Source organism: Sinohyriopsis cumingii, chromosome 4 (assembly GCF_028554795.1).
Source record: "Sinohyriopsis cumingii isolate HCF-2022 chromosome 4, ASM2855479v2, whole genome shotgun sequence".
Taxonomy (NCBI): domain Eukaryota; kingdom Metazoa; phylum Mollusca; class Bivalvia; order Unionida; family Unionidae; genus Sinohyriopsis; species Sinohyriopsis cumingii.
In genome coordinates this window covers 145336551-145353892 of record NC_142964.1, presented here as the reverse complement: position 1 = coordinate 145353892, position 17342 = coordinate 145336551, and the positions used below count along the sequence as shown (strand labels likewise).

At 34.4% G+C, this 17342-nt stretch overlaps 1 pseudogene; it reads left to right on the top strand.

Moving 5' to 3' along the window:
- Window positions 1-4164: 4164 nt before the first annotated feature.
- Window positions 4165-17342, top strand: LOC149802274 (arginine kinase-like; annotated as a pseudogene).

Here is a 17342-nt window from a genome sequence, read left to right as displayed (position 1 = left end):
CATTGCCTATGGTTTTTAATTCTCCATTGCGGAACCTATATTTCTTGATTATAGATATGTGTGGTTAAAAAGGTTCTATCAGACGTATTGTGGAAAAACATATATCCCAAATTGTGCATTTGAACGTAATATGCATAACAGTCAGTGCTAGGGCTCACACAGCATGATTTTTGCTAAACGATGGATGAATATGTTTCAATTAGATTCAGTTGACACCTGTTTTTCGTTTTCATTTTAAAATCTTTAAAAACATATACATGTTGTATATGTTTAGCTCTGACTTTCTGTCGTAATCTTGCCAGAATCGTCTAGTAAAGGCAGTTGCTCAATTTGTTGATCATTAATCACAAAAATTTAATTCACATATTTTGTACATTACTACTAGTCGAATGCTGATATTTTCTTTTGAGATCAATTAAACTTAATGTACAAAATTTCAGCGACGAAAGCTGTTTTTGTATGCATTGTTCGATGGAATAGCTTAGTTTATATAATGATGATGACTGATCCTAAATTTTGATACATTTCTATCACAGAGAGAGATAGAGAGTACAACAGAAAACTATATGTCGTGTCAGGCGCTTGTTCAACATGACTATCACGGTTTTATTATTTAACCAACCGAGGATATCAGTGAAGTGGCACTAGGTTATTATTATATATCAAATTAGACTCTTGAATGAAGGTATGAAAAACCAATAAATTACCACAGATTAATCAAAATGTATTTGTTCAAGTGCGGAATGGTCTGGGTACCCTTGTTTTATCATCGGCATCGTTACTGTATCAGCCCAAATTATAACTGATGCTATTTATCCATTGAGATCCGATATAGTCAGTGGTTAATTGTTACGTGTTTAGGCTCGAATAAACAGTAACAGAGAAAGATTAAAAACAACAAGCTTTTTAAAATTTAACAAATAATTTTTTTTCTGGAAAATTCTGTAAAAATGAAAAAAGGAGAAGAACTTACGGTTTCAAGAACCAAATCCAAATATAATCTAAGAATAATCTACGAATTAAATTGCAAACGTCCTAGTAATAAATGTTCTAATAATTTCAAGTTCGAATCCTGACGGAAAATCCAAGATCGATGACGATGACGTATGATGTAGGCAGTACTGTGCTTATCTACAGTTCATTGTAGAAATACAAATAATGGCACTCCGGTGATGGAAATCCAAATTAAATTTGTAACCAATGTCTTTCCAGAATTTCTGTTTGAGCACTCCTCAGAGTATTTCCAGAGAATAAAGAATTAATCCTTTTGAAATTCAAATGATCTGAAGACGATTAACTCAAACTCTGGCAACAACAAAGAAAACAACTTGATACCAAGGGTAAAAGCCCAAAAACTGAGAGATCTCTAAAACAAAGGTTATATTGTATCATAGGTCGCAGTTTCGAAATTCCCCCAAGTTGCGAAATCAGAGGGGGTCATGTGAAAATGTTTATATCACGTACAAAGAATTTGGCCTTGATTAGACCAATAATTTTCTCTAAGAAATAAAAAACAAAAAAGTTGTTTACATCTTTAACCCAAAGCCCCATCATCACCTTGACAAAAGCCAATCATTTTAAAATAAAATAGAACCGTGTTTACTAATTTTGAACCAAGTTCAGCATCTAGACCAACACCTGGTGTTTATGAAAAGAATGATTCAGGTCAATCAATTTTCTGCCAAAAATATCATCTCCAGTGGATAATTTCCATTATAACAGCATAATATAGAATAAAATATTTAAAACTGGCAATCAATTAAATTGAAATAAATATGAATTAAATCAGATATACGTAACATTAATATAATCAGAACATGCCTCTAGCTTTCGTTTTTGTAGACATTTTGCCATATTATTACATTTATATCTCCGGAGTTTTCAAATTGTATATTAAATGATCTCGATATTAAAGATGTTGCATTATAAATGCATATATATATACAAATGCATACATACATACATACATATATATATATATATATATATATATATATATATATATATATATATATATATATATATATATATATATATATATATATATATCACTTTATCTTTATTACATTTGTGGTCTCAAAACCCGTTTGCTTCAAAAAAACTAGGTCACATGGCATTGAATTTTCAGTTGACATGGTAACATTGTTCTTCTTATAACCATGTGCACATCGAAATAAACCTTGAAAAGACGTACGCCAGTTGTATATTCATGTTAAAATGAACAATACAACTGGAACCTCGTCAACATTGCCGATGTGAAAATTTAACACACCAGCTAGCTCTCTCTCTCTCTCTCTCACACACACACACACACACACACACACTCACATTTGTATGTGTCCGGCTGTGCGCGCGCACATACACACCCATACACACACAAACAGACCAATGCCATCGGGACGTTTTAAAAGAAGGTGTTTACTCAAGGACATGGAGACCTTTCCACCAGTCGTGAGGCCTGCACTTGAACTTCTAATTTATAATTTGATTTGAAAAATTTGGAAAAAATGAAACTACTATGCTACACCGTCTCGCCTGATTAACGATCCACAAACATATATGGAACACTCAGTTATATTTAAGTTGTAGATACAAAAAAAAACACTTACATAAGAGTCCAAATTCAGCAACTGAAAACCGGGAAAGATACCGAGGATAGATTTTAAAGAGCCTCGTGACCTCTAGTTTTTACTTTTGTATATGTCGGTCTCAATGCTTCTCTCTCTCTCTCTCTCTCTCTCTCTCTCTCACACACACACACACACACACACAAACCCTCGGACGAATGACCATGGGCAAAATATTTGTACTAATCAACATCAGGACCCAATGGAATGATAAATAATACATACATAGCTTGTAGCTGTGTGGGTTTCTTTTGTATATGATGAATTATGTCCTAATTTTGTTTCCTTTTAAAAAGTATATTTCATACATGTCTTGGCATTACGAGTAAACTTCAGAACACAGCAATATAATTTCTTTGTTCAATAAATACTTTTTCAACACCTACTGCATTTGAGTTTTGGGGATGTTCTGTTTTATTGTCAGCAAGATCGAAATCCACTCTTCTGCAGAAGATACTATGAAGTTGTCAACAGCAGCAATTCATCCAATAGGAAAGATATAGATTAGTATTAACTGTATAATGATTTTTATCATCTGCCCATTATATTTTAGACACAGTAAAATAATAGGTAGACTGCTTGTTGTTGTTGTAGTTGCTGTTGTTGCTGTGGGTCCACTTTCTTCATGCGTCTCTTCTATATTTAATATACTCTCCTTTCATTGTTAAGAATGTCACAAATCACGATCAGAAAACAAATAAAAATAATACAAACGACAGGCGAAATTTGAACGTCAATTATTGTTTTAAACAATAAAAGGAAAACAATGCAGTTGTGATACTTTGTACTGGAATAGGATTACCCATATGGAGAGGGACATTAGGGGCAAACAAAAATACGGTTTGTCTTCATGGTTTTCTTCATTAACCTTTGAAATTTGCTTATTTGCTAAAAGGTCTTAAATATGTGTCTTTTATAAAAATTTTAAAAAATACATGTTTTCAAATGCTCTAATAGTTTGTGAAATCTTTCGAAGATGCGGAAATGCGATGGATTTTGAGGTTTATGACGAACATACGAACAAAATTAAATGTTTATTTCATGGTTTCACCTTACCATATGTATTGTAATAAAGTTTATTATACAATATATCTACAAGTTACATGAGTTCTTTGTGGCAGATACTTCAGTTTCAGATGTAATTAATAATTGACCGTTGTAGCGATGCAAGGTAACCTTGAATGTTGAGACACTCAAATTATATCGTTTTCACATGGTCCACATGCAGCAACCAAAGCGATTTTCTAGTTAAAGCTTATTTACGCATAGCTTTTTATTCTTCAAAAATGTAAATGTGGTTGCCCTATATAGACACCTTAATTTTTTTTAATGTATTTTATAGCCAAATGTGACATCATGATCGCATGCCCATGACGTCATATGAAATAATTTTAAAACTCAGTTGCAATTTTAAGTTTTTTTTCTTCAAAATGTTGATTCATTTTCCATGGTATTATAAGATCAACATAGTTTCTGAAATTTGTACGAATATTTGGGACAAAAGAAGGCTGTAAAGTGGCGAACCATTTATGCCTATATGGATGTTTTAACATCACCAGATGGTTTCTACCATAAACCAGATATTCTGTATAGCTTCAACAAAGCTGTAAGCATATACTGAAGGGACAGTAACTAAGTCTGCAACATTTAAACTTCAAATGAGTATGTTAACTGCCAAAAAGTGCTGAATTCTGGGTAAAGCGATCTTCAACAAAACGGTCTAAGAAACAGATAACATGTTTCTGAACTTTGCACCCGATGATATCGTTCCCGATGCAGCAGTGATGACAAGACACTCCACAATGTATATGATTTTAAAAACCGAACTTACACAAAATCGATTTCAGCTTCAGAACTTAAACACATACAGTTTCCTGACCTTTATATATAGCTGTTTTGACTGTGACGTAAATTTAGAACAATTACATCTTGCTGAATTGTTCTTGAGACTTTTTCATTGTAGGGCACATGCAGGGACGTGAATGTTTCTTTAGAGTTTAAATTGTTACGAGGGTTCAAGCAGAAATAAAGGGAAACTAGAACAATAATATGTATTTCCTTCTTGTCAAAAATATCTAAATGAATATTCAAAATCTAGTTCGCGTATTGGAAAGTGATTCAAGCTTCGTTTATGTAAACATATAGGCTTAAATTATCATATTTAAGTTCATTGTATCACGAAACTCTCGTGTTATATGAAAGCATAATATAGAGAGCTTGAATGTACTGTCAATTAATGAACATTCTGTAAAAACTGAATGCATTTATTTACGGTTATTCTGAGAAATTTGCACGAAAATGTTCTTTTAATTCTGGACTAGTAAAGGTGCTGAAAATATGAATCGATCGATTAACCTGAGTTGACTGGAAAATATAATCGAATGGTTCGCGATAGCTGGGGAGGGAGATTTTTTGCGTCGTTAAGTACTACGAGTGACTGAACTATTACAAACCTTACAATATGCTTAGTAGGAATTCAAAAGAAGATGGCCTAAATGTTTTTACAGAAAAGAAAGCAAACTAAGTACAAGACAAAGAGAGAAGACATTCTCTTTAATTGGACTGAACAATTTGCTTAAGATGTGTCCCTCTCTTTACAGACGTTCTCAAACTATCTCTTTCTGTCACGATTTATTTTATACTTATTTTATAATTTCATTACCTGAAACGTCCAGGCTTATAAATTATAATTTCTATTATAAGTAAGTATAGCTTAGTTAGACTAACTGGAAAAAGATACATCTATACATAGTTTTATCAGTTTCATTTTCGAGTGAAGGATTATAGCTTATTAGAACTGGTATTCGATACAGCTAGACACCTATATCAAATATTGACGTGAGCAATAATGGCAATGCCATAACAATCCTATTTTCATTTTATTTTCAAAAACCAACAACTTAGCCAACACCCCAATGAAAAATACAATAATAACAATAAATGATCCTAAGACGAGTAACAAATGTGCCCACAAATGACCTTATTTTCATTGTACTCAAGTAATTAGCTATCATCCCACCCCTATAATACAAACGTCAACTAATAACAGCAAGCCCAGCATCAACCACATGAAAACACATGTGTCCGAGTCTCAAAATAGCATTTGTGTAGTGTTTCGTTTTACATGCATATATTTTCTTGTTCAAAGTCAGTATGTAAAAATTTGTCTGAGAGAGAAATTGTATGCATTTTACCCATCTATAATGACACGATTTTATCTTGTCCATTTCTTAGCTATTATTCCATCTCTCTCTCTCTCTCTCTCTCTGTCTCTCTCTCTCTCTCTCTCTCTCTCTCTCAAACACACGTTCGAAAGGTGGTACATCATGTTTGGACGCAAGATATATTTAATGCATTAAAGTACTTACCAATATACCCTTTCTAAGTATATGGATGAATCGTTCTAGTTTACGTTGCACATCTTATTGACTTTAAAAAGCATTTGTACGTCAGTGGTAGTTATTCTAATATAGTATAAAATAAAATAAATAATCAAAACTTCGTAGAAGTTATTAAGGTCATTCCTGTATGTGTACCATTGAATCTCTCTACTGTATTGCTCAGCCATAAGTCTTGCGATTATCTGACTTTGCATCTGATAGTCCTCTTGATGGTGTTGAATGCTGACTTATTAGATGATAAATTGCTTTCTACTAAGAAGGCCTTCTGTAGCCAGTATTTCTCATTCATACGGTTATATAAGGCAACATCATTCTTATCAAACCAATCTTGAGGTTTGCATATGGTGGAACCGTGGGCTTTGAATTCAGTTGCGTACACAGAGTTTCTGAAGTATCCCCAATTTTTCTCAGAATTATCAGAGTTTATACCAACTGTATCCAGTTGGCTACACAATTATTCGACAGATGTCTGTATCACATTCTCTTATTTCAGTTTGAAGACATTCAGCTTCTGTTCACGTTTTTGCCATGTGGTCATCTGAATAGGCAAAATCTGAATACTGAGCTTGGAGATGATGAGATATTCGTTGGTCAAAGATTACACACTTCTCATATCAGGGCTCACACAATATTTAAAACACGATACAACCTAAATCTGGTATTGCAACATTACCGTTTGTTTCTAATTTTGTTGTTAGACATTGTTGTGTATATCAGCTCTACTACACTACTAAAATGTTTAACACCAACATTAGAGACAGTATAGTTCGATTTCCCAGCATTAGCTATCATCATTTAGAATGCATTGATATACATTTTAGCAGTTATTTGAAAAAACATTGTCCTCTGTGCCATAATGGAGAATTCTAAGTTTAATAAATCACCAGACATTTCCTATTAAGTCTATGCAATGGTATCCAAACATCTGTCCCACCTCTACTAACATGGCATGGACCACAAGTTATTGTGTACATCATTAGACTACCCCCAAACGTATTTTAATTTCAAGCCTCTACTTTGAATAGTGTAGGAACAGTTACATGATATTATTGATACACACTCAGATAACCAAAGTCTTTCCCTCAGTCATTTTTCATTTTCTGCAAATTGATGATTGATTATGATGACTCCAAGTGAAATTTGCGAAGACTGTTTGCTAAGACCTGTGTACAGGAACCAATTACCGTGATCGAGAGAGAAAGGAATATCTCATGAATTATATTGTACGTGTAGATACGGCACTGACATAAGAATCATTATCAAAAGTTTTATATGTCAAAGTTTTGCAATGTCATATTCTAATTACCAACAATTGTAGTAGAAAAGACGTTGCATATGCAGTCCATGATAGTAGTGGTAGTATATAGAGTTACCCTTGTCCACCTGTTCGTCAAAAACTTGGTTAGGTTCTGCGTCGAAATCCTCGGATGAACTGTGGTGGAGTATACGTGTCCCTAGAAATATTTTGTTTGTTCTGGCTGTCCAGCAAACGAGTAGTCTTCACTAGTTGTGCTATTTAATTTGCCACTCACTATTTCAAATAAATTTGGAGTATATCTTTAATATATTTATAGAATTAATTTAACCAGTTCGATGCAGCTGTCGTAGCCCTACTCTCTACAAGTAAAGATGTTATTTTAACTGTTCTTGCTGAATCATGTTGCGAAAAGACGCTGATCCATCCCTCCATTAATGTATCTATTATGAAATAATTCTTCTCCACCCACACAAAGTCTATAGCATTACATCATGGCTGGTATGTTAATAAGCGCTTACATATAAATACAGCATGGATTATTATACTTATAAGTTTCTGTCTTTCCTGGAACTAAAGAGTGAGTCTTTGACGCAGTGATTAATTATTAGAAGGTTTAAATATGTTAATTGCAACAAGTCCAAATGGCGAGAATTTACACTCCCTGTAAGGCGTATGTTCAATGTGGGCGAAATTTGGCACATGAAACATATATACGCACCTATCATATTAATGTTAAATATATGTGAATATATACCAGCAACTAGACGCAAAACGTCCAGATATGTCACATAAAAACTATGTGCACAAATTTGTATGTAAGTTTTAAAAATGGTTGTATTTTATTACATTAAACATGTATACAATCTGTTGTATCAGGCACCTTTACATAAAGGGCACTTGCCTATACTTATTAATGAAACACATGATTAACTCGTTTGAATCCTCTTTGTACAGAATACATGTTCACGAAAGACGGATGTTTTCGTTCCTTCCTAAGGGACCTCTGTAATTTCGTTTTCACTACCCAATCTATTTTGTGAAACCATTCAATATAGACAGTTATAATAAATCATACAAGAACCAACTATGCAATAATGAAACAATACCCTAAATAAATCTGATGCACATATTGTTTTCATGAGATGGTTTAACTTACAAAATAGGTAGTTGATGTAATCTTTATGTACTGTATGTATTCTCAGATAGAATTTTAAAAAACTGTTTAACATGAACTGCATGTAGATGCCAGCTATTATTGTTTGTATACGTTCATTTTAATTTAATATCATCAAGCAGATGTCCGTTTAAACACTGTTCATTGTCAGCATATCTCATAATATTTATCATAGGTTAGCACCTCTTGCATGGATCCATTCAATGCCAGCAATGTTTATTTTCTTTGTATTACCGCCTTCCTTACTTTCAACCCTCAACTTCGCCCACAACACCATAGCTCTTACACCGTGTTCCAGGGCCCATAACGTAAAACATTTTGGAAAAACGTCTTTGTCCAGTAGACAGAGAATAGTTGAAAATTGTACCCGGAAGTCAATATTCTTTATCCTTGCCCAGAATATAATAAAATATTTGAAGGACAAAGTTGACATTATAAAGTCTATTGTGAAATTCTCAGTTTCAAGCAAGTATATAATTTTGAGTATTCCAGTACTTATTTGTCATTTATCTTCCTTACCAGATTACATATCAAAAGTGTGGTTAATACATATTTAAGAAATCTTTCTCTACACCCAAACACACACACACACACACACACATGTATATATATATATATATATATATATATATATATATATATATATATATATATATATATATATATATATATATGGGGGGCAGTTTTGGACGGTATATTGGGGGGGGCAGTTTTGGACAGGATCGTTCTAAATTCATTCCTTTACCTGGTTATTTTCTCGCAAATTCATTTATTTCTTGCTAATATCTTACTGAAGAACATGTGTTTAGCTCGCCTCAAAACAATAGCACCATAAAAAGTTGTATTTATATTTCCATTTAATTTGTAACTAAATAAGCATAGCAATTAGACGTGCCTAACTCTCAATGTAAAATTGTTTTGTGGAAATATTAAATAATCAAATCCATTCATAGAATAAACTTTGATTTCAGTAAATGCTAGAGTATTGCAAAGTACTGAATCTCTCTCTCTCTCTCTCTCTCTCTCTCTCTCTGGTCCCTAATGGATTATTACAAACACGTTATCCTACCCACACTAGTGCGTAAAACATATATTTTACTTTGGTCTCTGGTTGCCTCGATAGTCAAGAATCTTTCATGCATGGACGTTCCTTCAGTCAAAACAAATGCATTTTACTTCTAGTGTTGGCAGGGTCGGCGCCAGACTATCTGGCGCCTTAGGCAAGGTTAGATTCTGACGTCCCCCCCCCCCAAACATATTTCGGTGTTTCGGTCAGACTGAATCTACCCGATTATTTGTCCCTGTATGAAATAAACCAGGATAAATAAATGACCCTCAATAAAACTGAAATTTATTTGTTTATTTTTGGAGAAATGCGCCCCTGAAATCAGCGCCCTAGGCGGCTGCCTAGTTTGCCTATATGGTAGCGCCGGCCCTGAGTGTTGGTCAGATAATGTGCCGGTTGCGCAATATGTTGGTCAAAGGCAGTGAACATTTTTTTGGTCAATAGACCAGTGTCCATTGTCCTCCAGTGAGTATATATTTTAATTATCTATTTATTTTAAGTAAGGTTTCTGAGTCATAACATATCATTGATCATTCGAAATGTAGACTCATGTTGTAAGATGGAGAACACTGATGTGACGATGTAACCGCTAAAATTATCCACCATTTTCTGGAATGTACACATTCCCATATGAGTATCGCCTGAATTTGATCAGCACTAACGTAATGCACTAAGATAGGTAAATTCCCTTGGATAAGAGTGTTTGCATTAAGTGAAAAAAAAACTTATATACATTGCGCCAAAAACGAAAGTGCGATAAAAGGACTGAAAAATCGATGCATTAGTCCTGATTTAAAACATAACCATGTTTCTATGCACGAATATAATGCATGCATTGAAACCTTTACACTTGCTCTCTCTCTCTCTCTCTCTCTCTCTCTCTCTCTCTCTCTCTACCCGCTCACTGTCTCCAAATAATGGTCACTCCAATTTAAAAAGTCTGTAAATACTTTGCTGTAAATTGTTTATAAAAATCATTTAAATGCGGTCATTAAATTATAAATTCTAATTATACAATTGTTAACCTAAAAGTAATTCTGATATTGAATTCAATTATTTAGAGTGCTTCTATTAATCTACAAAGTCACCGTGCCTGTGGTATTTATATTTGATTCTCTTTGTGAACACAAATATGTTGTAACCATGCCCGATTTATATTACGCCTAATATCAGCAGATCAGGTCTACACAGGCATTTACTGCCCTAGATATTCGTTTCTAATAATTCCGGCTGACAAAATATTGTAATGGTAACCTTCTTCTCTTCCTTCTCCACTTTTACTTCCAAACGTGTATGTATGTATGTATGTATGTATGTAGGTAGGTAGGTAAGTAGGTAGGTAGGTAGGTATATATGAAGGTAGGTAGGTAGATGTGTGTGTGTGTCTTTCATCGCATCTAAGCCTTTGCATACATTATCGCCAGCAGAGGTAAGTTTTGGGGTACTGATGAAAAGTTTATGTGTCTAAGCCAGAAGGTCTTATTGTACCTTCAGAGTGATTTAAATACTGAGTTGTGTCAACTTTTTTCTCTCAATTTAAATAATTTATGATATTTTAGCTTAAGACTTTAACCAACTGGTAAATGGGTTTTCCTTTAGCTGGATAAAAATGCACAAAATATGAATATGCACCCATAATCTAATCGAACTTTGTTGTGTGTCCTTTCTATGTTACCACGTTATTTTTTCTTTCGGTGCTACGTACCAGTGTACTTTTCCACTGTACCGGTATTTCGGTAGTTTCTGTCAGCAAGGCATGTACGTAAATTATTGAGCAATCTTGTTTGAAATTAAATGATATTAACAGCATGTTTTCATTTATCATGAATAAATACTTAAAATTAATTTTAATTGTCTTATGTTACAAAACAGCTGTATTATCTCAGATTAATGTTCAGTATTACATGTATACCTATTATTATGATTCTTTTAATCACATGTTTGACAAGTATCGTGTATGCCAACGTAATGGCCAAATGGTATGTTGTGAAAGATATTCGGACCAAATCAATTTTTCGGAAAAGTTTCGGATTTTAAAAAGAAACAAGGAAAACTAACCATACCATTTTTATGGTTACTTGCTAGCATATACTAATGTATTCTGTACATATATTCCTTTGTAAGACTGTGCATCCAAATTTTCAAAACATCAACTGTTTTTGTGTTTGAAAAACTCTAATCCACTAAATATATTCTCGTTTGTTGAGCAAGTGTGTTTTATGTTTATTGACCCTTTCCTATAAATAGTATGCCCCTGTGTTGGTATCCATATCAAAATTTACCTGCCTATTATATCAGAACTTAAGCTAGTAAACTGTAGGCTTCATTGTCAGTACTTCCTGTTTCTATCAACAAGCTCTCTGATTTTAGCATACTGTCTTTAACGGTGTGTCAGCTATATTGTAAGCTTAACCATCCCAGTTTAGTTACAGTTTTTAAATGACGACTCATCCAACAATTAAAGTACACCTAGAAATTCGAACCCGCGACCTCCCGCATCCGAGTCGGACGCTCTAACCACTTAGGCCACGGGTGGTGGTGGTGGTGGTGTGTGTGTGTGTGTGTGTGTGTGTGTGTGTGTGTGTGTGTGTTTAATGTATCTTTGGTGTAATATTTTCTTCCTTTTATTACAGGTAAGTGGTCTGAACCATCCCAAATCAAATTTTGGTGATATCAATAAACTTTACTTCGATGACCTTGACCCTAAAGGAGAAATGATCATTTCTACCTGTGTTCGAGTTGGCAGAAGTCATGACGGCTATTCCTTCCCGCCAAGCATAAAGAGTTCTTAGGTAAGTACACAAAGTAATGTTGCAATAATGTCAGTATTTCTTTCGTGGGCTGAAGAAAGATTGTTGGATAAGGCGTATGATTATAAATAGATGAATAAAAACAATCACACCCCAGAGATATGTTCCGTAACTTTTCCAGAATAAAATACGAGTGATGAATCTCTCATGCTTTTTTTAAGTTTGAGTTCCCCTCCTTAAACGATCATTTACACAACTACAACCCCCATATTGTATCTGATTTTGGAGGTTTTTAAGTTTGAGCTCCATTGTAGTTTCGATCGCAAAAACGTTTAAAAAGCGTGTCAAAAATTAATACTGGCGATGCATCAACGTTATCACTAGTATGCATTGTCGGGGAGAGTATAGATCAACTTTGCTGCATAAGCAAATAAAATGATATGCCATCAGCAGCACTCTATGCCCTATTCTTTACACACCAGTCCAAAACACCTCATCTTAGTGTTGTAACAGTTATGTCAAAACAACCCAGTTTAGTATTTTAGAGTTAAGTCAAACACCTCATTTTAGTGCTGTAAGAGTTAAGTCAAAACACCCCAGTTTAGTGTTGTAAGAGTTAAGTCAAAACACCCCAGATTAGGGTTGAAATAGTTGAGTCAAAACACCTCAGTTTAGTATTGTACGAATTAAGTAAAATCACCCCATTTTAGTGTTGTAAGAGTTAAATCAAAATGACTCAGTTTAGTGTAGAATTGTCAAAACACCTCAGTTTAGTGTTATAAGAGTTAAGTCAAAACACCTCAGATTAGTGTTGTAATAGTTAAGTCAAAATGACTCAGTTTGTTGCAGTAAGAGTTACGTCAAAACACCTTAGTTTAGTGTTGTAATAGTTAAGTCAAAACAACTCAGTTTGTTGCAGTAAGAGTTAAGTTTAAACACCTCAGTTTAGTGTTGTAAGAGTTATGTCAAAACACCTCAATTTAGTGTCGTTAAATTTAAGTCGAAACACCTCAGTTTAGTGTTGTAAAGGTTACGTCCAAACGCCCCAGTTTAGTGTTGTAAGAGTTAAGTCAAAACACATCACTTTAGTGTTGTAAGAGTTAAGTCAAAACACCCCAGTTTAGTGTTGTAAGAGTTGAGTCAAAACACCTCAGTTTAGTATTGTACGAGTTAAGTACAACACTCCAGTTTAGTGTTGTAAGAGTTAAGTCAAACACATCAGTTTAGTGTAGTTAGAGTTAAGTCAAAACACCTCAGTTTAGTATTGTAAGAGTTGAGTCAAAACATCTCAATTTAGTGTTGTAAGAGTTAAGTGAAAGCATCTCATTTTGGTGTCGTAAGAGTTAAGTCTAAACACCTCAGTTTAGTGTTGTAAGAGTTAAGTATTATTAATTAGCATTATGTTACATACTGTGTTTTCACAAAACCGAAATATGAAGTGTGAACTATTTTAGACGGGTGACACCAATGGCTGTCTGGTGCATTCACTGTCAACATATGACATGATAGACAATGATTAAATTGACTCTTCGTGCAGTGATATGTTTAATTAAGTTAAAGCTTTGCACTATTCGCTAATGTGTAACTTCCAGGGGCGTATTTGATCTCAGTATTGATAAACATGAATCTGTCGTGACTACAGAAACGTTTGGCAAAATATTTTGATACGTTTACTATTACATATTATTCATACTTATGGTCAGTTTCTAGTCTTAATTGGACACCTTTACAATAAATAAGAACTATTAATTTAAGATAATATCCCAATATTGGCACACAATTCTCAGGTGGTCATCTACATCTTACATACTGGATACTCTAACGTAAAAATCAAAAGCTAAGAAAGAAATACATTCAAGACATGAGAAACCTGGACTACTTTAAACTTGTATATTGGCTTTCAAAGAATTTTCCCATTGTCCTTTCTAGGATCGCAAGGATATGGAGAAAAAGACAATAGATGATTTGAACACATTAGAAGGGGAACTGAAGGGTAAATATTATTATCTGCAAACTATGTCCAAAGAAGACCAAACACAGCTTCTATATGATCACTTCTTATTTAAGAATGACGACAAGTTCTTTGGGATTTTTAGCATTATCATATCTTTAATGAAACAGAGAAGAAAAAAAACAAATTTCACATATTTGATTTTCCACTACATCACGGAAAGGTAGCCAGTGAGAGAAAATCATGAAAGAGACTCAGAAAAGAATCAGTTGATAATTCTATACTCCATAAAGACAATTTGGGACGGGGCGGTGGACTTCATTATTTTGTTCACTTTTGACTAGCCCACTGCAAACACTGATCAGGTGAATAAAGCTTTTGTTTCGAAGAGACTCCTTGATATTGTTCAACTATTCTCATCTTAAGATCTTGAGTTGATATCAGTATACACTTCGTCACCACCTTCACTGCAATCAATTCTTGCCACTTCTAGGTACGGTGTGTCAGCACTGGTATGCTGTGTTTGTAACAACTGTCCATGGGTCGCCTTCCCTCTGTACATAGATTTTGTTTCTTTACAGTCATATCTCAGTAAGCCTTTTTGCTTTCCTTTTCTTGCAACGGGTCTTCTTAAACTGTAAGGAGGATGTTTCTTTTCTCAGCCTAAACACTGTATTCTGCATTTAATACGACCCTACCCCTTATCTTCTTGGGAAGGTACAGTATGTCTGTCTCTGTTTGTTGGGAGTACTGTACCACTGGATGGATAGAGATTTCCTGTGTGTATATGAGGATCAAAACTGTCCAGATGTAAAGGGATTTAATAGTGTCGCCACAATTCAATGTCAAGCGGATGCTTTCTTTATCAGTCGAACATTTCCCTTTAAATTTTATTTGCGCAATGCTCCATGTAATCTTCTTTTAGACTTTATATGTCTTAATACCCTTGAAACTTCAGCTTTATTCATTCTTCTTTTATAAACATAAGTTGTCAGGGTTTAACATGTTCCCGGACGTCACCACCTGACCTGACGTACAGAGATTACCTTAACTTGTATTGCATCGTGCTTTGAATATACAATTGTTTTCTTCTCTCTCTCTCACACACACACACACACACACACACACACGCACGCACGCGCGCACACACACACAAACACACACTATTGCACACAAGAACATACACTCACCTAAAACCCAAGATGTTATTAAGTTGCCTTGTTATTTGAAATGCAAGATTGCTTCCCTTTTAAGATAGTTTGAAAGTTAAACAGAAAATCAAAAACAAAGCACGTAACAAACTTAGTAGTTCTCTTATTCACTGTGGCTACATATTATTCCAGCGTTTTATACAAAATTACTATAATTCGTTAAATTTTAACAAAATTTCATTATGTGGACACGTGGAAGTTGGATGTCCTTTTTCTTAACAGTTTAAAGTGATTGGCGGTCATTATAATTTATAAGTACCCTAATACTGTACTGTGATTAGCTGTTGTTACAGTTTATAAGTATTATAACAGTTTACAGTAGTTGGCTATCATTACAGCTGTCGAAAGTACTCTAACAATTTACAATGAATGACTGTCATTAAAAGGTATAAGTACCCCTACAGTCTGGAAAATGTTGTTGATGTTATTATTATTATTATTATTATTATTATTTTAGATTCCTGGGGGATGCTGGCGGTTTCAGGTTTTGGCAAGAGGGCAGAGGTATTTTCTACAATCTCAGCAAGAGATTCTTGGCCTTGATCAGCGAGGAGGACCATCTCAGGTTCATCCCCATGCAGCTAGGAGGAAACTTGGCCGAGATTTACAAGTGATTGGTTAATGTAGGTGACTATAATGGTGACGATGATTTGAACTGATAAATAAACCAACCTCAGACTATTTTTGATAATTTTCGAAAAAAGAAAAATTATTCCATTCAGGAATTCCAAAGGCATGAGGTAGACGATATTATTGTTGGTTTACTGGTGTAGCCAGAAGATTCCAAGTTTCTTCGTTTTATTATTAACGATGGAACACTGAAATTAAGATACGTCATGAGGTCAATAGAAAAACGGTAGAAGAGTTGTATTGAAAATGCACACACCTTTATAAAATGCCTCTGCTTTTGTATCTTATAGATAAGATTTCTACCTGGACATGACGAGGGATATTTTTGTTTAAAACAATGATGACAATTATCGATGATCCCCATTACTCCATTTTCTCTTGGTGATAGAAATAAAAATTAAAGTTTAGAATTTCAAACAATAAAAAGATCGAATCATGTGCGTTGGCGTTCTGAAAAGAAGAGAAAAGACAATTGTTCTTTAACTCTAATAGTGATATAATGAAGTACATGGTCGATTTTAGAATATTGGAATCCGAGAAGAAAGGAGTCGGGGGGGGGGGGCCTGAAGGGCTGGACGGGGAGCAGGCACTTTACAAAACGTAAAAATGATTTTTATTGAAGGCTATCAATCAATTCGACAAGAAGTTAACTTTTGCCAAGAAGGACGGCTATGGATACCTGACTTTCTGTCCCACAAACCTGGGCACATCTCTCTGACCCAGTGTTCATATCGAGGTGTCGAAACCTGCAGCCGCCAACCATCTCAGTGACATCTGTGCCAAGTTCAATCTTCAGCCTAGATGTTAGTGCAATTTTGGGAGAGAGAGAGGGACTCAGTCAGTCAGTCAAGATATGTTGACGAAAAGAAAGAATACCACTGTGTTTCGGGGACATGAGTGATTATTTTATACGAATAAACAATGTACGTGTTCTTTTAAGGTCGCATATAGTAAGCAATCACTTGTCTTAAAATGCCATTTGCTCGTGGATCTCTTTTACGTGACGCAAAGCAAATTATTGTAGAATTTATTTCTCTTCAAAGATGACGTGTTCTACTTCCCACAGGTGTCTGTTTAAGATAGATTTGACTGCATTTTAATACCTAACTTTGTAATCAAACTTGTCCAGGTATCCATTGTGAGCACACTGAAAGTGAGGGTGGTGTGTACAACATATCCAACAAGACGAGGTTGGGACAAGTGAGATTAAGGCAATCCAGGAAGTGAGGAAAGGAGTTCAGGCTGATATAAAGGCGGAAAAGAAATTAAAATAA